The following is a 22,652-nucleotide window of genomic DNA, read 5'->3' as shown; positions in this document are numbered from 1 at the left end:
CACTTAATTACTTCAGCATCTCTTCAATACACTAGCTTCAGTGAGATCATAAGGTGGAACTGTCTTAACCATATTTACATACGGAAGGGTTGGAGTGTGTCACAAAGATTAAACCATACAGTCCTTTGAACCTAAACAAGGAGCTGAAATCTGTAAAAATCTGAAAACTGGTCTGTTGATTCTCAGTGAGATCAGCATTATTACCCTTTTGCATTACATGAGTCATTCTATTCAGTGTCATTTAAAAAATATATGCAAATATAATACAATAAGGGTCGGATCCACCGAGAATGGATTCCGCCCGCTAATAGCACTGTGAATTGCGTAGCATTTGCACCTGCAATCTGCCCCATTTTAAGGACCTATTCACAAAAGGTTTTACGCTAATGATATGCCAGTGCAAACATGCCCATGAAGTTTTGCAGCTGAGTGCAGTTTGCCCTTGTTTTGCGTTTTATTGAGTGAATAGAGCAGTTTCCAGTGTTTCAGGCTTTTCTCCACATTACAGCACACAGATTGGTCCATAGTGAAAACTGCAGAGAGCACAAAAGCCTCAAATTCCATGTCTTTAATTAGCAGAGGTGCACATACAGAGCTCTCCAAAATCACAAACCACACGTGGCACAGCAACAGTAACTCCATTAACACCAGATAGGTCAGGATCTGATGGTTATTAATGTTCTGTGTTCTGTTACACATCTACACAGGTCAGCTGTCACACACAGATTCAGGTTTATACAGTAGAATTGTTTGTAATAAAGCAGCACTTATGGATGAATCCTGAGCTCCATCAGCACTGTCAGGAGATTTTTATTTTTAAGTAGCTGAAAGTCCGAGATAAGCCTACCACCCCATACCCACTTGACTCTCCCTCATTGTCTGACTGAAGGTTTTGCCCTTGATATCATCACATATCAATTCAATATCATTCAAGCCTCAAAAGCTTGAAGATTTGAAGAGAGAGAGAGAGAGAGAGAGAGACAGAAAGAGAGTGAGAGGAGTTAGTGTGAGCATAGTTAACACCAACTCTCTGAAGACATTAATAGCACCACTCTAACTGTGTGTGGCAATTTGTGCTGGTCTTTGTGAATTAGATGGTTTTTACAACAATGCTTATTTGCATAGAAAGGGGCCAATTCTGCACCACATGTATGAATATTAGCTAATTTACATACATGCAAATGCACAGGCGTCCCATGATGCTATTTGCTTGGCAACGCAGTTTGCAGTGAATTTCACCCTTTGCGGGTGCTCTGTGAATTACACACTATCCTTTTGTCTCATTTGCACCAATTTAGCGGCTGCAAAAGCCGCACAACCCTTTTCTGGATTTGGCCCTAAGTGTCTAAATATAATGCTTTTGTAGCCTATTTCATCGGGAGGTTGTGAATACAAAATCACCAATCCTACTGTTTGGATAAATATCTATTCTATGAACACAGAAATACTGCTGTTAGAAATTTAACAATTGAAATTAATGTTCTGAAATGGTATGTTTTCTAAAGCATTTGTCATTCTAAAAAGCTTTATAGCTGCTGTAATCATTTTTTAAATTTATTAATTGTTTTAGTTGAGCCTATCCACTCTCATCAGTCTGGTTTCCAGCAGCAGCGGGCAGCTGTTTTCAATGAAAAGCACTGATAAACCCACTGTACACAACCTACCCAGCACCAAACAGCAGACACACAAAGTTAGAGACTATGAAAATAGTGGAGCATTCAGCAGTTATGGAGACAGATATTTTTCTCATGAGTTGGTGGAGACCAAAACAGAGCTTAAAGGAGGCTTACATTGGACTTACATTCATCAATTGGGCAACAAATGAATGCTAATGTGGATCAGTGTCTGATGTACTGTATATAATAACTGTGTTTGTTTATATATTATCACCTTATAAGGTTTATAAGGTATACCTTATATGTTGTGTCAATGTTGTGTTTACAGCTTTTTGTGCTGCCCCAAAGTTGTCAAAATATCAATTAATATTGACTTAAGTCAAATTTATTTCTTTGTGTATGATTAATTATTTTTTAATTGGAAACTTTGACTTTACATTTCACTTTTGACCTTGAGTGTCTGCAGTCATAGAATACAGTGTAACAGCACTGCCATATTTCAACTTTGTCTCCTAGAAATTACATTCATATGACTAAATTGAATTGTAATGCAGGCTGAATTACATTTTCTCTCAACATAATGACAAAATGCCTGGGAACATAATCCAGATAGCTGGGAAAACAATTTAGTCATATATAAATGCCATTTCTAGGAGACAGGGTTGCATATTTATTAAAGTTGTGTCACTACAGGTGTGCTGATGGCTGCCAGAGAGAGCACATCTACTGGCTGTCGAATTATGGCATATATATATATATATATATATATATAAACTATGTGATGATCACACACCTGTTGAGCAAGAAATTCTTTATATGTAGATACTGCATGCCTGTGACATTTGCCCAAAGACTTTCTCCTCACAACAGGGCCTGTCCAACCAACAGAGGAGAAAGCACCTAGCAGTATATGTAAGCAGGTCGCAATCTAAACCACAGAGCGTCACCAAGAATGTCCGGTGGACCCAAGCAGAGGTCTTGCTATTTAATGCAGCTATTCAGTAGCAAAGGAAGAACGCCAGGCCTTCTCAACAAAGTTGTGGCGGACTTGCCGATTCGTACCAAATGCAAGAGCCTGAGGAAGCTAGTACAGAAAGCTGCTAACAAGTCCCCCACAGCTGTGACACAAGGTGCAATGTCACTTCCAGATCTTGTGGTGGAACTCCTGCACAGGTCTACAACTGCCCAGGTGAAAAAGCACCTTGAGGGGAGTCGAAAAATAGCTGCCAGTGCGGATGGCATCCCACCACTCTCCTCCTCCCCCAAGGCAATCAACCAATATGTGCAAGGGTTGATTAGAAAGCTGTGTAAGAAAAGCACTCGCCAGTGCATGTGGAGAGCAATGAGACCTCCCAGGGTGACAGGTAAATGCCTCAAAAAGAACAAGAGACTTATACAAGAACATGCAGACTAAATATAGGACAAATCAAGCTCTGCAGTGAGATGGGTGTTGGATAGCATGGATCATCTGACTTGTCAGATTGATTGTCAACTGGTCACTGGTACATACAAAAAATCTGGGAAACATGCATCAATTTCAAGGGCTTTGGACAGTTTGTGTCTCTCTCAGACACTGACAGCCACCCATTCTTCCCTCCGTTATCTCCTGCAAAAGTGTTAAGGACAGTATAGAGAATGTGCCAGGCCAGTGCGTCTGGACCTGATGGCATTAGGAGGAATACCCTTCTATGATGGGATAAGAAAGGCAAAAAACTGGCAGACCTATTCAGTGCCACACTGTACAATGGGAGACTGCCCCAATGCCTTAAGAGAAGCAGGACAACTGTGATCCCAAAGGCATGCAACCAGGACAAAATAGACAATATTAACAATTGGCATCCAATCACCATTGGTTAAGTGACTCTGAGAGCCTTCTCAAGCATCCTGAAGTGATGGTTGGCCAAGGCTTGTGCTATACACCCATGCCAGTGGGGCTTTATCGATTCAACAGGTTTTTCAGAAAACCTGACAGTCCTTGAGGGACTCACCAGACTGAGCAAGACAGACAAGAAAACCCTCGCAGTAGTGTTCATCAGCCTGGCAAAGGCATTTGACACAGTCTTGCACAAACACAATATGGAAGTGCTGGAAAAGAGGGGAGTTGATGAGATAATCAGAGGTCCAATCGTGGCAATTCAAAATTAAAATCAGTTCACTACGTGTGCTGTCCTAATCCTCTTCTATAATCAGAGATCTCACACCTTGATTCCACTGGGCATGGCTGCATCGTGTTCCGCTGTTTCAGAAGCAGAATGCTGCCTGTACCTTGTGAGGCAGCTGGCTTTGCGAGATCACGAGATCACACGAGAATTGCAAGATCAAGTGGGAATCTCAAGATCCCCAACAACATGGATGTAACAACCATGGATGTATAAAGAGAACAACAAGGTTCTTTGTCTGTCCGACATTAACTTGCTGTTGATTTGGTCTTTTTTCCTTAGTGTTTGTGCTTCTACCATGGGTAAGTAGGCTACGTAGTTAAATGTTTTCTTTTTTTGTCTGGTTTAATTGTGTTTCATGTTGTGTTTATTGTTGTTATGTCCTATTTGTTGTGTTGTAGCTTACAGACAAAGTTAATAAAGTTAATAACATGGATCAAAGATTTGTGGCCTTTTTAGCGTTAAAGATACATTAATCCTCATAATTATTTTGTATCTATATTTCACATACCTCACCTGTGAGCAGGAGGAGAACACTTGCATTCTCTGCCACTTGAAAGTCTATGGGGGAGGGGTTGGGGGCTGTAGAAGGACTAGGAGTCAGTTTTGGGTGCATCCCCTCAACCAGCAAAGGAGACAACAAATGGATTTTTATCATCTTGTGGCTGAACTGAGGCTGGAGAGCCAATGCCATAATCAATATTTTTGGATGAGTGAAGAGCAGATGGATAAACTTCTGTCCCTCGCTGGCCCTGAACTGACCAGACAATCAACAAATTACAGAGCTGCCATAGAACCCAAGCAGAGACTGACTGTTGGACTGAGGTAAGCTAGAAATTTCATAGATAAGAAATCACTTACCACAAGCTTAAGGAACTTCAATATACAAAATTCTCACCCAAGTATTTTTTTAACATTGCAAAATAACAAATATATTAAATAACTGTTCAACTTTTTAAAATAGCAAAAGTAAAAAAGAGGCATTTTCAAAACAAATTAACACTTTCACATTTTCAAAACAGGCAACTATTTATAATTGAGCATGTTTTGCTTTGTACTACAGGTCTGTGAAGTAAGACCCCCTAGCTCATGTCTTCCCATTGTGGGTCACAGCTGGAGGACAGCATTTTAGTGAATGGTCCTGTTGGTCTTGTGATGTTTTGTGGGGGATGGGTAATTGGCCGAAAGCCTACTGGCCTGGAGGTGTGACTGGAGTGCCCTGTGATATCCCGAGTGGGGGTGGGGGTGGGGGTGGGGTGGGGGGGGGGAGTTGGTAATGTGTGTGGTAGAGGGTAAATGGGTTGCCAACCAGCTGTATCTTGTTGGGGGACAGTAGTTTGGTGGTGTTGGGCTGTGCCTTTTTCAAGGTTATGCAAAATGTTCAAAATTCCTATTTTGGCTTGTTGCCTCATGTCCTTGTCCAGTCTGGGCAACATTGGCACATGGCTTAGTGCAAAGTGGTATGATTCATACAGCTCATCATTTGGCATATGCAGTTTGGGAATTGGCTCTTGTAGAATAGACATCAGCTGCTCCCCAATGTCTGTGGTCTGTGGCTCTTCCTTTTGTCTTTTGTAGCACATTTTGCCACTGTTGGTGTGGACATTTGCCCCCTGGGGCTACAGGACCTAGAGGGCCTATCCCTCTCCCAGGAGGTTGTGGGTAGAGAACGTGATGGGGCTGGAGATCCAGATGTGGTCCTCTGTAGGTGGTGAAAAATACCAAGGGTACAGCAACTGGATTGTTGCTCAGATCCAAATATCGATAGAGGGGTACCAGATCTGTCCCTGTCTTTCACATCCACTGTTGGTGGATTGTGCAAGTTGCTTTTGAACTATATAAAATACACAACAGCAAAAACAATGGGAAAAAAATAGTCCTTGCGATTCCTTTATGTCACAGGAACAGTTTGGATAGGAACATCATAATTTTAATTTATAATATTTATTTTATAATATTTCACAACCTTTGCAATACACTTGATCTGCTCTGTGTAGCTTGATGCGGCTTCCATCAAAAATAGACTAGGTACTAGGGGTGTGCCTGAATACAAATACATTACTTTACAAAGCACTTTTTTTTTTACAAATATTTGTTTCAGACAAATATTTTAAAAATGATTTGTTTTCAGGAAGAAAAAAAAACATGTCAAATACCAGTGTGCAGGTCGGTTACATCGTTATCTCAGTCTCTGTCCTCTGCTCCGCTGTGACGTCTATCAGAAGGTCTCAACGAGGGGAGTCACATCCACCTGCTGCATGATGCACATTTTCTAATATGGAGATCAGTCCCTGAGTTGGGGGTGTTCCCCAAAGATAAAGCTTAGCTGCTGATACACTTGAAGTGCTCTCAAGGGACTCTCCATAACCTCACTGGTGTTTGCAGAAGATTTGGTGTTGCTGAGCAGATCTTGGGACAGCATGTCCGAGAACCTTGCAATGCTGGACAAGTTCTCTAGTCTCATGGGATTGAGAACAAACCAAAAGAAAAGCCACTGATTTCTGGTTGGGAAACAGCCCAAAGAAGTATGTTATCAACCAGTGAAAGGTGTGGACACTCATGGGAATGCACATTCATAAGGTGAGGGTTCAGGAAACAGTGAAGTATCTGAGCGTCCAGATAATTCACTGGGAGGGGATCCTGAGATAATTCTTGACATGGCCCAGAAAATCTCAAAAGCCCAGTTGAAACCAACCCTGAAGGTCAAATTGCTGAAGACATATACCCTACCCAGGGTAATCTACATTACAGATCACAGTATGGCCAGCCAGACACTCCTGAACCAATGTGACAGGAACATTCAGGCTCAGTTTAAGAGATGGCTGCACATGGAGCCATTCATGATGGATGGCTTGCTGTACATCAAGTGTAAAGATGGCGGACTAGGGCTAATCAAGTTGGTGGCATATATCCGCCATTCCAGGGGTCAAAAGGAGACAAAATGTCCAATGGTTGGTTGGGAGATCTGGATGGAGAGGGGTTCAAGCAGTCTGAGCTGATAATGGCGGTACCACTGTGGACAAACATGCTTCCCATCTTCTCGCTACTGATGAGAAGCAGAGGGTTCAAGGGACAGCTGCAGCAATGCTGATTGTGCAACTGAGAAAAGGAGACCATACAGCATATCATAGGGAAATACATGGAGCTCAGGGAAAATCACATGAAAAACCATATATATGCAATCTCCTAAAGACAGAAGGTAAAGATTTAGGTTGGCACATGGTGAGGGAGAAGAGACTCACCACTGAGGAGGGTACCGTGGGAGTACCCAACCTCATCGTGGTCTTGGGAGGAGGTAACCATGATCCTGGAAATGAAAATTTGCTTTGAGAAGTCCAAGAATACACTGCCAGTTGTGGAGTGAGAGAATGTCATAAAGTACAAGAAGTTCAGGAAGGTGGTGAAACAGCTCAACCCAGACGTGACCAAGGTGTCAGTGGGAAGTAGTACAAAGGGAACTTCAAAGTACTGGAGAGAACGGGAGTCAGTACGGCAAGGGCCAACAAACTGGCCGCCATTCTAAGAGGGTGCTTCTGCTGGACACGCACAAGCTATTGAGGAATCTGGCGAGAGCATGAAAGCCTAGGAAGCAGCTTCTGTCATGCAGATTGGTTGGGGAGGGGCTTGGGCCGTTCCTATTTGCATAGCCTGATGAATGTCACCTGTTCATAAGGAGGTGTGTGTTTGTGAGATATGATCACTCATCCACTTCCCTACAATTGCTATATAAGGCTCCATGTTCCACTCTGTTTGTGTGCAAGTTTCATTCACAAAAAAAGTTCCCAAAAAGTCAAAACATGGCACAGCTTCAAGCACTGCTTTCAGAATCAGGAGAAAAAAAAAAAAACATAACAAATTTAGGAGTGCCAGTAGTAGAGACTCTGAAACAATCAGAAAATATGCATCCAGCTGACGTGTAATCAGAGCAGCTCTGCGCTATGACAAAAATAAAGAGGGAATTCTTTGACATTAAGCTAGATGCTTAAAGAATGTCTTCCTAAAGCAAAGCGCTCCATGACTAATATGAGAGGTGGTCATGTGACAGTCACAGAGATATCAGAGGAGAGAAGTATACAGCCTGCCTACAGCAGGTGATGTTACACTGTCAGCTGCAACACAAAATTAATCTGGACAGAGACCTGCAGAGAGACAACAACGCATCTGTAGGAATGAGTGAGAAGTTTCCTAGCAACTATTGAAATGTAGAAGTTGCTGTGCCAAAATATGCCAATAAAAATCATGAAATCTAAAAAAATCTTTGAGTAATCTGGCAGCAATGATGATGAAAATATGGCAAACAGAATATTGATTTTGTATTAAGTTTGTTTTAGTTATATATTTTGTGAATTTCAGTATCATATTTAAACTCTAAATTCATTCAGATTAGGACATTGTAATTCTAAATCGAACAAGTGTTTCTCCCCTTTGAAGAAAGGCAGAGATGATCTATTCATGACACGAAGGACAGGTCTGGACCACTCGTTCATTCAGTTTGTACCTAAGAGAAAATTCTAAATTCTACAAGAAAACTGATTAATGCCACAAATGTTCATAAATCTCTTGTGCAAGCCTCTTAAGAAGGAATCTGTTCATACAAGTGGTTCTTGCATGAGGTCTATTGTGCAGTTCAAGCCATTTGTCTAAACAACCTTTAAAGTGATAATCCTTCAGATTATTAGGGATGACAACGGGCTTTAAGAACCAGTTGTACAAACAGATTTGTTATAAAGCAGCACATACGAGTGATTTAAGAACATTTGTGACATTCATCAATCATCTTGTACTTTCGTATGAACAGAATTTATAAGTGGTCTACAGATAGTCTCTGCCTTTATAATGTCTTAATCTGAATGAATTTGGAGTTTAAATATGATGCCAAAGTCAACTAAAATAAAATATATAACTAAGCAAAATTAACACAAAATTAATATTCTGTTCACCATATTATCATCATCATGGCTGCGAATTTACTGAAAGGGTTTTTTTAGATTTTATGATTTTTATTGGCATATTTTGGTGCAGCAACTCTCACTCAGACAGCTGCCTCTGTGTATCTCTGCAGGTCTCTGTCCAGTATCACCTTGTGTTGCAGCTGATGGTGTAACATAATATAATATAATATAATATATAATATTCTCTGCTCTAATATCTCTGTGACTGTCACACGATCACCTCTCATATTAGACACGCAGTGCTTTGCTTTAGAAAGATGTTTCTTAGCATCCAACTTAATGTCAAAGCATTCTGTCTTTATTTCTGCCACAGCACAGCACTGCTCTGATGATATGTCATTGTATTTATATTTTTAGAGAATTTTAGGATAAAAATACATAAATGCTCTTGCAGTATCTCTCTGGTGTCTGTCTGCCCACCACCTTGGTCCAGACTGAAACATCTCAGCAGCTGTATGGATTACCATACATTTTGAACAGACATTCATGGTCCCTTGAAGATGAATCCTGCTGACTATGGCAATCTCCTAGAGCCACCAGCACGTCATTTTGTTAATTCGTCCAACACTTTGGTTTATGATGAAATACCTGCAAAACTAATGACATCCCCAGCCTCAGCTGTAATTGTGGCATCAGCATATTAGCATCGGCATTTTGAGCATGTTAGCATGCTGACATTGGCATTAAGCTCAAAGTATCCCTATGCCTAAGTACAGTCTCACAGAGCTGTGTGTGTGGTTGTAGAATCTTACCTTTGTTAAATCAATCTTTGATGCTATTTATGTTTCATTTTTCAGCAATAGCCATAGAATGCATTTGCAGTCTTTAACTGACTCAACATACAATGGTTTCTATTGTCTCTGGCAAGATAAAGCAGCCACATTCTCCAGAGCTCGTGGATGTAGGGAGAAGGACGTCAAAACTTCTTTGCTTAACATGCTGTGACTGCAGTCTGGACCAGGACAAGCAGCGGAGAATGGATGGATTTGACTTCTCTTTAACATGTGTTTGACTTTTTATCTAGGCTATTTGCAGCAATTTTGCAAGAGAATTAATGATGAAATACTTTATGCAAAAAAAAGAAGAAAGAGAAAGAAAAGTGATAAAAAAACAAAAAAAAAACGGGGTACGTTTGTGTACTAGAGTGTGTGTGTGTGTGCAAGAAAAAGAGACTGTGCCAGTTTACCTCACTAGGCAGCATATTGTAGCAAGCTTGCCAGTTAGCGAGGGTTTATGCAGGGCCATTGCCTCTGATTATCTTTAACATCTTGCTGAGTGAACTGCACTGGGCTGCTGGCACTGTTTCAGACACACACATTCTTACAAACACACACACAGGCACGCACTGACAAGTGACAGTGGAGCCAGAAGGACCGCTTATTACTCTCTTGGCCGAGCTCATTCGAACTGGACTTTTAATCCATCAACAATGATGATCCTGGACCTGTGAGAGAGGGGGGGGGGGGGGGGAGTGTGTGTGTATAGATCTACAGCTTATAGAACATCTCTAGAAGCTCTCTCTCATTTCAGCACTGTGTGTCTGTGTGTCCTTCCTCCAGAGGACCAGCATTTCAGGGTCATCAAGTTTCTATTTCCTTTCTACTTCATTTAACTTGGGCTCTGTGGCTAATTGTTTTCCTAGTGCCAACATGGCCAGGGACCCTCTTCTCAAATGCCACCAAATGAATTTGTGGCACCCAGCACCCGGATGGCTACCTCTCATTCTCATCTGTCTGTACTATCATGTATTCACACACACACTCACATGCACTTGCACACACTGGTCATGTTAACTTAATGAAGCATGTTTGATGATCTATAGCATGGTGTGTGATGTCTTTCACTCACATCCCACAGGGAAAACTGACATACAGTAAGTGATTTTGTCAATGGAAGAGTATTAAGATCTTTTACTTAAAGTCTCCCTCTACTCAAAATTAGGTTTTTCCTCTTGTTCCTTCAGTTGGATGTTTGAGCTTCACTGGACAGAATGATGTATGTGCAGAACTTGACACTAGGAAGCTGTTCACATTCATCTGCAGAAGAGGAAAGTTTCTCTGTGCTCATTGAAAATCTGAGTTCAATGGGTGAGCATGAGTTGTGACATCACACATGTACAAACATACCGAACTCGTGCAAACATTACCACCCCTCCTCCTACCCTGCCTCCCCTGGGACCAAGAGCACACTCAGAAGAAAAGAACAGTGGAATTCAGCAAATTACCAAACAACAAATTTTAGAGAGAAGAAAAAAGTAAAGGAATAAATTGAATAATAATGCATGAATAATAATAAAAAGTAATAAAATAAATACATATTATTATAGATAGTAAGTATTTTAAAAAAAAAAAAAAATCAGTCAGATGGTATGATATATCAGAGAATCAGTTCCTTTACATATTCAATAAATGGGGACCATACTTTAGTAAACTTGTCATAGGACCTGCTCACTGTATTTCTTATTTTCTCAAGCTGGAGCACCTCCCGTATCCATCTCTTGAAGGGGGTGTTTGTTGGATTTCCAATTCATGAGAATTAGTCTACATGCTATGAGACTATTATATGCTATTCCTTTCTTTTGCACGCTTGTGGCATGAATTTCCACTGGTGTTAGGCCGTATTCAGACCAAATCAGGCATTATGGAGCACCGCTGTAGGGTTGAGCAGAGGTGTGTGGGGGTGTGGGCGTGTTTGTGCTCTAGAACGTAATTGCTGTGAAAAAATCAGATAATAATGTTTTATTGATCTAATTCACCAGCTTTCTCACTACCTCTCTTTGTTCACTCTCTAGCTCACTCTACCACACCTGCTCTCTGTCTCTCTCTCTCTCTCTTTTTCTCTCGACCTTTTTAAAATTAGTCTGGAAGCTGACAGCAAAGTCTAACTTTATTTTTAACATTATCAAACAAAGAGAAATGTCCTCCCGTCCTGCGTCTTTGTACTCCCTCATGGCAGTGTTTATCTGATCAGTCTGATCGCCAGCTGTGATTGGCCACTGCAGTGTGACGTCAGGTTGCGCTTCTCAAAACTTAACTCTGGACCAACTTTCTCGCTGCAGCCTAAACGCACTACCCCAATTGCAATGAATGGGAGGACTGGCATTTTTGCTGCACTGCCTGATTAGGTCTGAATACGGCCTTACTCCAAAGATGGTGTATTACATAGAACTGAAAGGTAGAATACGGAGTACCAGAAATTGATTAGGGAGGGATAGGACTAGAACATGTGGCCTAACAAGACTGGGTTACAGCATCTAGTGTAGGTGGTGTTAATAGATGGCTATATTTTAGCTAGTTTGTCATTGGAGTAATGTATTCTGTGGAACACCTTGAACTGAATTAACCCATGTCACATACAAATAGAGGAAGTATGTATAGCAGAGATGCAATTTACCCTGACACTTTCAGGGATTACCATTTCTAGGTCGTGTTCCCAGGCTTTGCGTATTTTAGTCCTTGTAAACAGATCAATATTTTGGATAATATTATATGCCCAGAAAATTAAGCCTTTGTAAAATGGATTCAAATGTAATATTTCATATGTAGAATCTTTATTTGGAGGTTTGGGGTCAGTGTGGCAATGTTTGGAAGCAAAGCTGCAAGCTTGAAGATATCTAATCTAATCTTGGGATATCATGCTCTTTGTGTAAAAAACCAAATAACATGAATGATTTGTCATCAAATAGGTCTTCAAAGAACATTAATCTGTGTTGGTGCCACCCAGCAAAATTTAAATTGATTCATGAGAGTGTGAAGAGATGACTGAAAGACAGGACAAAAGCCATTCATCTGAATAATATTGAAATGTTTGTGAAAGTCAGATTTTAATGGAATTAAACACTACAAGGTCGGAAAAAATCTTAGTATTAGTGCATACTGACCATAGAGCAGATAACAGGGAGAATGGGAAGATTGATGTATGTGAGGTGAGTTCCACTGTTGCCCAGACAGGCTCATCGATATCAGAAAATGCCATCACCCTGTATGTCAGTTTGGAGATATTTGATGCCCAGTAATAATGAAGAAAATTAGGGAGAACCAGCCTTCCTTCAGATTTAGGTCTTTCCAAATAGATCATCTTCATTTGAGGTTGAGATATATTTCTCTAATTTAACAAAGAATTGTCTTTGGAGCCAGACAGAGAGTGCTTGAAATAAATTCAGAAAGTAATTTTGAGGGCATTAACACACCCAGCTAATGAAATTGGGAGGCATGACCACCATTCTAAATCTGCTTTTGTATGATGATCATTGATGTTCAATTTTGAAAGAGAATTGGTCATATTTTAGTGATTTACCATTGTTGTTTACAGTAAAAAGTAAGATTTTGGTTAAATTTAATTTATAGCCTGAGAAGCTCCCAAACTCCTGTAGCAGTAAGAGGTGAGGTATGGACTGTACCGGGTTGGCTATATAGAGAAACAGGTCATCGGCATATAGTGAAACCTTGTGGATTATATCTCCCCTTGTAATACCCCTAATTCCTCTGTCATTCCTGATCGTAATAGCGGAGGTTCTATGGCTAAATTGAACACAAGAAGCAACAGCACTGGCGGATACCCTTGTATATTGGGAAATAATGTGATATCAAGCCATTTTTTTTAACAGCAGATCTAGGGCTGTCATATGAAATTCTAATCCATTTCCAGAATGTTTCCCCAAATCCAAATTCCCTTAAGACTACATGCAAATACTACTGTTCCCTCTTATGAAATGCCTGTTCAGCATCTAGTGATAAGATTGCCTTAGGTAGCTGTACTGGATGGGTTGAATATAATATATTAAGGAGTTGCCTCACATTGGAGAACGATTGTCACCCTGCTATAAAGCCTGTTTGGTCTTGATGTATAATTGTAGGTTTCAGCTTGTTTAAGTGGTCACAACATTGGATACTGATGGGTCTGTCGAATGAGCTGTCAAGTGCATTTCAATCCTTTATTTTTAGCAATACTGATATAGTTGCTTGTGTGAAAGTTGGCAGTAGACTGCCATTTTCAAATGTTTCATCATATATTGGTTTAAGAATGGGTGCTGGTTTGGAAGAAAAAGCCTTGTAATACTCAACTGGAAACCTATCTGGTCCTGGGGCCATTACGCTGTGTGTGGAGTGAACTATGGCTTGTATCTCACTGGTGGTAAGTGGTTCATCAAGAGAGGTCTGAACATCGGGATTGAGAGTGGGAATCTCTAGTATATCAAGGAAAGATTGTATTGCGCATCTATTTTATTTATTTATTTCAATATCAAAGAGATGAAAATCTGAGTAGTATTTCTTGATTGAAAATTGATTGTTAATATGTTGAGTGTCGCATATCTGGGCCAGTATATATCTCTGTAATTTGGAAATTATTGGACATTTGTCTGAGTTGATGTGTGAGTATTCTACCTATTTTGTCTACATGTTCATAGAATTTGTGTTTTGTTCTAAGTAGATTCTTGGATAGGTTATTAAATTCTATTTGTAGAAGGAAAAGCTCTTTGTGGAGATGCTGAATATTTTTAGTCCAAACCCATTATAGATTGTTTGATTTCAAAAAGACGTTTATTGCGTTGTTTATTCATGTGGACTATGTATGAAATAATCTTACCTCCTATGTAGGCTGCTGGCTATTTGATCAATCAATCTTATTATTTTAAAACGTGTTGTTGGCTGTGGTTGTTTGTTTTGCTGAGGGTGTTTTATTTTGTCTAGTTTCCCTATATCTTTTAAAGCATTGATCAGGAGTAGTGCTCCTAATGATGATGGCATGCAACTCCGCCTTTATCTCCTAAAAGAGCACAAAAGTAGTAATAACCTGCAGTATTGCATAATGAAACATGCATGCGTTGTTTGGTATTTCTGTTCCTTGTCTTCGATCAGGTGAAGTTGGCAGGTTGCAGCAGCAGGTGGTGCGCACTCATGAGTGTGTGTGTATATGTGTGAGGAGGAGCGGAAGCAGGTAGTTGTGTCAGAGGGCACCAGGAGGCGTGCTGACTAAGCACTCAGCCCGACCCTGTGAGAGTTGGCCTGCAGGCTGGCTAAATCCCGGGACCCACAGTATATTTTTTGACCGCCTGCTCCCACCTGCAGCAAAGTTAAAACTGCCTGCTCCCACAAGATATGTGTTGGGTCCCATGGGATCCCAATCCCAATGCAGTCCTGTAGTTCAGAGTGACCAGCTTACTGTACCAGGTCACTCTGACCAGAAGTGACTGCAACATTGTCGGTTAGCTGTCAAATATACTTCCAGCCTGTTAAAATGATTATAGCTGATCTGACATCAGCCATCTTGATAGATATTACTATACAGACAATGTCAATTTAAAGCTCTGTCATTAATGTTTTATATTAATGTTGTAGAGTTGTTCTGAATGTTGGATTAACAAAAAAGTGAACTCTACTGGCTGATGTTTATGTTGTTTTCTCATCCGTTGAGATCTTTTGCATTAAGTGTAATGCCATCAGTGATATTTCAGTGTTCCTGCTAAAAACATACACATTTCATTTAAACAGATGGGCATTTGCTAGTCTCAGTTCAATTATTTTCACAGGTCAAACCTCCTGAACAAAGTAAGATGTGTTGAAATGCTTATCTATAGAATTTAATAAAAGATTGCACAGGAGTTATGAGTGTAGTCCTTCTCTCCTGTTTACAACTTAGAACACACTACAAACATACAAGACCACTTTTGCCTGTTCGTCCCCCAGTGATTTATGTGATTGTTTTCTGTGACAATGATACTAATTACTGATAGTAATCTCTTTTGTCAAAAGGGTGCTGTCCTTTCCGGCAGTATATGCCCAGCCAGGAAAGTATGGCAGCAAGATATGGTGGCCTGTGATGCGCAATCCAGCTATGCTTGGAAGATGCAAGTCTGCACAGGGAAGCAGACCAGTGGAGGCCCGCAGAAGAACCAGGGGATGCGGCTTGTGCTTGATATGACAGATGGACTTCGAGGGCATAATGTCATGTGTGACAATTTCTTCGCCTCTTATGAACTCAGCCAGCAGCTCCTGAAGAGGAAGATCACCATTGTTGGCACAGTTAGAAAGAACAAGCCTGAGCTCCCCCTGCACTCCAAGGGGGAAAGAGGCCTTCTCATCAAAGTTTGCCTTCACCCCCACCACCACTCTAGTTTCTTACCTCCCAAAGAGGATAAAAAATGTGGTCCTCCTGAGTACACTGCAGAAAACAGCTGAGTTCAGTGATTGTGAGAACAGGAAGCCAGCCATCATCTTGGACTACAACCACAACAAAGGAGGCGTGGACAACGTGGACAAGGTGATCGGAACTTATAGCTGCAGGAGGATGACTGCCTGCTGGCCCCTGGTCATCTTTCATAACATCACTGATGTGTCATCATACAATGACTTTGTGATACGGAACATGATCAACCCTACCTGGATGCCTGATAAGCGGAACAAGAGGAGGGTGCTCCTGGAGAAGCTGGGAAAGGCACTTGTAACCCCACACATTCAGAGAAGGGAGTGCCTCCCTTGCACAGCAGCCTCTGCAGTCCTTGTGAAAGTTGTCCAGGAGGCTGAATCTTGTCCTGATCCACCTGAGGCTGCAGCTGGGGCAGGCAAGAGAAGATGTCAATCCTGCCCCCCAAAGAAAGACTTTAAGACAAATACTATGTGCTGCAAATGTTAGAAATACATCTGCAAAGTCCATTCACACACACTTGCATCCTACATGTGCTAATTAGAGTTAATTGATTTATGTTCTTCATGTTTTTGTTTGGTATCTATTATCTTATTTTATTCTTTTTTATTGTTGTTGTTTCTAAACCTTGTGGGTGGGGGCAATGGTTCAAAATATGGGAGAAGACTAGTATTTTGTAGTTGAATTCTTTGTTGTTCAGTATATAAGAATGTATCACTGTTGCCAAAAAAGTTTAAGACTGTTATTGTTCCTCTCATTAAAATGCATTCAAAACTACTTTCTGTGCTTTTCTTTCTTAGGCTATACAAGTGCTATCTCTTGCTAAAAAAATGAATGTTTACATCTATGCAGTACCTTTAGCAATTATAATAATAAAAAACATCTACTTTAGTAAAGGTGACCGGTGTGTTGTAATAAAAACAAGTGGTGTCCACTGATCAAATGCAGTCTTTCTGCACTGTGAAGAGGGAAAACCCAGATATTCACAAAGTGTGTGAAGAACATTTTGTTTCTTCAGGCAACATAGATTAGGGTTTTAAAATTAAATTAAGCTGCTTTATTTTAGAGATTTAGTGAAGGTGGGTCATTTTTGATCCTTAGGACAAGGGGAGTATATAGAATGTTAAGACTACACACGGGTTAAATATGGTTAATTCTCTGGGTTCTGACCGTAAAAACAGCAGCATAAGTTACATGTGTAGCCATAAGTGTAGCAGCACAGCAGCGACATGGTTGAAGTGGTATAAAGGTGTTGACTTCCTGTGTGAAAGCCAGCAGTGTTTGACACAGAGATCAAGGTGTCCGCTGTGCTGCTGGGCTACATGAATACATGCATGACTTAGTGCCTATTATGCCAGTGCAGGTCCCAGAGCCCCCCCCCCCCCCCCCCCGATCCCGCAGTGTGCAGATATAAGTGTGTGTGCACCACCACGTGTGTGTATGTGTGTGCGAGTGATCCCACCACTGCAGTGTCTAGGAAAATGTTATGTCTTTCACCCCAAGGAACCCAATACACAGCAACCTGGTCGTTCACATTATGAAAATGTTATGGATGATATGGAAATGATTTTGTTGTTGCAGGCTTTATGGCAATGCTGTGTTATGCATGGGAGATGCATGCCTGTATAATATATAAAGGCTGCTGTTCAGCCTCAGGTCATGGAGAGGACAGGTTAGTGGATATGCTGGCTCAGGACAGGAACTTCCTGTCTGAGACTGCAGCAGGAAGTAGAAGATCTCCACTGTTGGATCAAAAGTGAAAGTGAAGTTTGACCTGCATTGTCTAACAGTTGTAAAAAAAAAAAAAAAGAAAAAGAGAGAGAAAGGAAGCTGTGACGACCCCTCCATGAACTCCAGAATGACACATGTGCTTTCTGACCTGATGCCCCTGTGTGTGCTTTCCAAAACCATTAAAAATCAGTGTTGAAAAATAACTATATTTTATGATGTGACAACACTATGGTTAAGGTCTGCTTGGGTGTAGAGAAAGATCATGGGTTTGTTAAGGTTAGGGAAACATTTTGGTTTGGGTTAAACTTTAGAAGGGTTAGGGTTTTAAAAAAAGAATGTTGACTGTTGGTTGGAAACAGGAAACAGCGAACTCCTGTGTTAAAGTCTAATGTTTCGCTGATCCATCCGTCCACCCTGACTGCCTCTCTTTGCTCTTTAATAATGTCACCTGATTTCCTTCTTTGCTCCCATCATAATAACTACAATGGAGGGCCTCTGTCACCTGAATATAAATATATTTTTTAGGGTGCTTGCACAAACAGCTGATCTGGTCATTTTTTTGGGACAGTCTAACCTTTAAATATACATACATATGTATGCACATGCATACAGTACATGCATGCATATCTCCATTGTATCGGGGTTGATGCAGACATATCAGACAGATTTCATAAACCTAGAGAGCCTGAGATTTTCAGTCTAACCTCCCTGAAGAGGTTGAGGTAAAAAAGAACATAAGTGTAATAACAGCGTGACAATGTAATGATGTTCTACTCCTGTTCTCTTTCTATTTATCTCTTTTCTGTCCTTGTGTCTTGATGCTTGTTACACAAAGCCACAAATGCTGGCACTTCAGATTTTTTTTTTTTAATACTGTTTCTGCTTATGTTGGCAAACAAATTACTCTCAGCTTTGCTATATTTAATAGTGTTGAGCCTCATGGCTGTTGCTCTATCTTCCCCTTCATCAGATCAATATGTGGAAATACCTTTATCGATCCTGGTACAGCGACTTAACACTACGAGGCAAAGCAAAATGTCCACTCATGCTCAACTGTACACAACCTCTGGCTGGGATATAATCTTGTGTTTATAGTAAGAGAACAAGCTGAAGCTTCTTGGCTCTTTTTGCATCCTCAGCTCTGCAGATACTGTTGCTGGAACCTTGGCACATACAGGATGATCCAATGTTACAATCACAGGATGGTCTAGTAATTTATTGCACAATATATCTTTACTATTGATCCATCATGGAAAGACCTGCAGCAACTGCCAGGCTAATAATAGGTCCACAAATGCCTTTAGTGAGTCGTGAGCCCACCTGGCTTTAAAAATAAAAGGGGGAGGGGTATTTTGAAATGACCACTAACAACAAACAAAGTAGGGGATCCAAAATGTCTCTTTTCCTTCCCTAGTCATAGTTATGTTAACCTCTCATGGGCCAAAAGGACTACAGATAAACAAGACTAAAAGTCTACACTCTAGTGACTCTATGAGGCTGTACTCAAGTACGTGATGCTTTGAGCTAACTGCTCACAATGACATAGCTGATGGGAATGTCATTAGTTTTGTAGGTATTTGGTCATGAAATAAAGTATTGGACAAATTGTTGACAAAAAGTTTGAGCTGATGATGGCACTAGATGAAAAGTTAAGGGATCACTAAAATTATTACAATTCATCCTGAAGGGAACATGAATGTGCAAACAAAATTTCATAGCAGTCCATTCAAAAGTTGTTGGGATATTGTCAAGATATTTCACTCAAAAAACATAAATGTCAACCTCATGGTAGCGCTAGAGAAAAAGTCTGGGGATCACCAAACTATATATATATATATATATATATATATATATATATATATATATATATATATATATATTAGTCTGGGCCAAAGTGGAGGACTGACCAACTGACAGGATGACATTGGCATCCCTAAAACCACACCATGCTCACCACCTTACTGTTAGATGTTATCATGCTAACATTTGCACTGATAAGGTTGATGGGAATGTTTTAGTTTTTGCAGGTATTTGGTCATAAAACAAAGTATTAAGTTAAAATTTCTTACCTGGTGATGGTTCTAGATGAAAAGTCAGGGGATTAAAAAAAAGTCAGCAGGCCTCATCCGCTAGTATCTATGAATGTCTGTACCAAATCCCATGGGAATCCATGGGAATGTTGTTGAGATATTTCAGTACAGACCTCAGAGGTGGATTGACCAACATTCTGACTGCCAGACCAACATTTTCTTTAATATCCTAAAACCACAGTTTGGAAAGATAAGTGCCAACATTTTCAACTTTCATTAACTCATCTTTGTTTCAGTACACACTTCCTACATCTAATTCATGTTTGTTCAAATCCACTCTAGTTTTTGCACTGACTTTATATACAGTCGTGCCACCTCTAAAAGGTGCTTTGCATTCAGTTTGAACACAACTTTATGAGCAGGAGGGATGATAGTCATCAGTTTAACTTCCTGTTCAAATGTCCTCACCAGTCTGATGACATGAAGTACTGACCCTACAATCCTGGTTCTCTAAACCCAGAGTTGCCAGCCCACACATTTATCTTTGAAATTAGCTGACCTGATTCTGCAAGTCATTTCTAGGGGCTTTGAAAAGCAGTAAATAAACAATGCACATTTGTTTTTTATACGTTGTCAAAGCTTTTTTTTTTTTTACTTTGGCTGATTAAACTCTGCAGAGAAAATGAGAATTTCAAAGACAGATACAAAATTTTGCAGGCTGGATTTTTTTTTGATTGACACCACACTTTTGAAGCAGAATCCAAAAAGATTGAGCACACAATCACATCACTGTGGACTGGAATGAATCCACTGCAGGACTGTGTTTAGATTAGTTCCTTAATACATGTTGCAGAATGTTAGCTGAATGTTTTCCTGGAGGTACACAACAAAACCATCCTTTTTAAAAAGCAAATGAGATTTTGAAGTAAAAATAGAGTTATGGGTTGATTCTGATAATTGAAGCAATGACTTTGAACATGTACAAAATTTTAACTCCACATGCTTATAACCCACTTCAGATAAAAGTTATCTATTTCAGTAATATCAGGTTAGAAGAAGTTTACAGTAAAAGTCAGCAAACATATAAAATACATGAAAATGTGGTACCTTGGCCCAGTTCTGACACTGAAATAATAATTTTGAATTTTGAAATGTAATTTTAAACTTAAGGCAGAAAAAAATATATAATGACTTGCAAAGAAAGCAGGAGCACTTCAAAATGATCTGCAGTATAGACATTATTCCATGTTTATGTTAGTATGTTAATGCTATTACACTTCATTTTTACCTTGTCAAGATATCTTAAGAAGTAGAGCACATCTCCCCTATAGGTTTGTATGTGTAAGCTACAATAGCACAGTTCAAAGAATTATCATTCAGCTCTAGGGATCATGGATGTCTGTACAAAATATAATGGCCATCCATCCAATAGTCAAGATATCTCTGGATCAAAGTGGTGGACCGACCAACACTGCCAACCATAGAGCCACCTCTTTGGTGTGGCTGAAACACATCAAGACATTCCTACTTTTGTCTGAGCAATAACCGCTAAAGGTATAATGATGTTGTTATTGATGCTAAAATGAAAACCAAATAAAGGAAAATTGAATATATAAGATTTATAAAAACACCTTATGGTTTAGTGAATGACCTGTATATATTAAAGAAAACAATGGCATTGATCTTTCTATCTGTTAGAGGAGAGAGAATGACCCCCCCTTTCCATATCTCTCCTCAACTCCTCGTTACTACTCTGCTGTTGTCTCTTTGCTGACAAGGTTAGATCAGACAGGGACTGACCAAAAATTTCTGTATGTCAAGGACCTCCCAGAAAGACTACTGACCCTCAACTTGATACAATTTGGCTCCACGGAGACCCTATTAAATAAGATATTCTGCATGCATGCATGCTGCATATGTCTTGGCATGCAATTGTTTTCTAGGTGGTGAGATAACCACAGCAAATATGAGGAAACCTATGTTAAAAACAGTCATCATCATGCATCCTCACACGAGGATAACTTCTAGTAAGTCAAATAATGGTGGGTTTATTCATGCTTTGTTGGAGGCTCAGAACAAACATAAAAACCCAGCCACAAACAGTACGACTTCAAGATGGAATTTCGGTGAAATTTAGGTTGCAACAGAAGGTAAAGTAATAGGATGATATGCAAGGAAAGTGAATTAGCAAAATATTAATAGACAGAAATACAGTAAATATGGGTAATTATAAAGCAACCTGCAATTACAGTGTTAAGTTTAAATACTATGAGGATATAGATGAACAGCATACCACTTTACAGCATATTCAGAATGTACAACATATACACTGTGTTTATATCAGCAGGTCCACTGGTGACACATAATGAAGGATGATTCACTATGTCCAATTTATTTAACATAATGGATTCAATATGTGAGGGTAAGGACACAATGTGTAATTGTACTGTAATTAGTAGAACTTGTTTCTGGCTGTATGCAGCCTCAGAGAAAGATCTGCAAACACTGCCGAAGGCTGAAAAATTAGAACAACCTCCTCTGTATTCCATTTTTTTGTTTTTTTGTTTTTTTTTTGTTTTGGGTTTTTTTTCCAAGATGTTTTCATCAGATACACCCAGTGAGTTTTCATTGGTATCAATGGGGAACCATTTTGGAACACAGTATCCAGTTCTCTTCATATATCCATGGAACTGATGTCTTAGATACATTGCCAATATGAATAGGGTGCAGAGATATATGTTGCAGTGAGAAGAGTATGTCATGTCAGCATAGCGGTGGACTCACTAATGCTTCACCATATGAATGCAGGAAATAGCATTCACATAATTTTTTCTTTTTTGAAGAACCCATGACTTGGTGTCTCTCACTTTTTACTTCTTAAACCAAACATCCAACCCCATGTGAAGGGTGTATTATAACTGGTGTAAATTCTGAAATATACTGAACAATGTACATAGTGTCCCCAACGATGCATGTTTTGTATGCAGAAATTGTGGTACTGTATTCTTGCTGTCTTTCACA

At 39.9% G+C, this 22,652-nt stretch overlaps 1 pseudogene; it reads left to right on the top strand.

Moving 5' to 3' along the window:
• The first annotated feature begins 2,568 nt into the window (after positions 1–2,568).
• On the top strand, positions 2,569–16,359 carry LOC137173782 (uncharacterized; annotated as a pseudogene).
• The last annotated feature ends 6,293 nt before the right edge of the window (positions 16,360–22,652 follow it).

This window comes from Thunnus thynnus, chromosome 21 (assembly GCF_963924715.1).
Source record: "Thunnus thynnus chromosome 21, fThuThy2.1, whole genome shotgun sequence".
Taxonomy (NCBI): Eukaryota; Metazoa; Chordata; class Actinopteri; order Scombriformes; family Scombridae; genus Thunnus; species Thunnus thynnus.
This window is presented reverse-complemented; position numbering and strand designations above follow the sequence as displayed.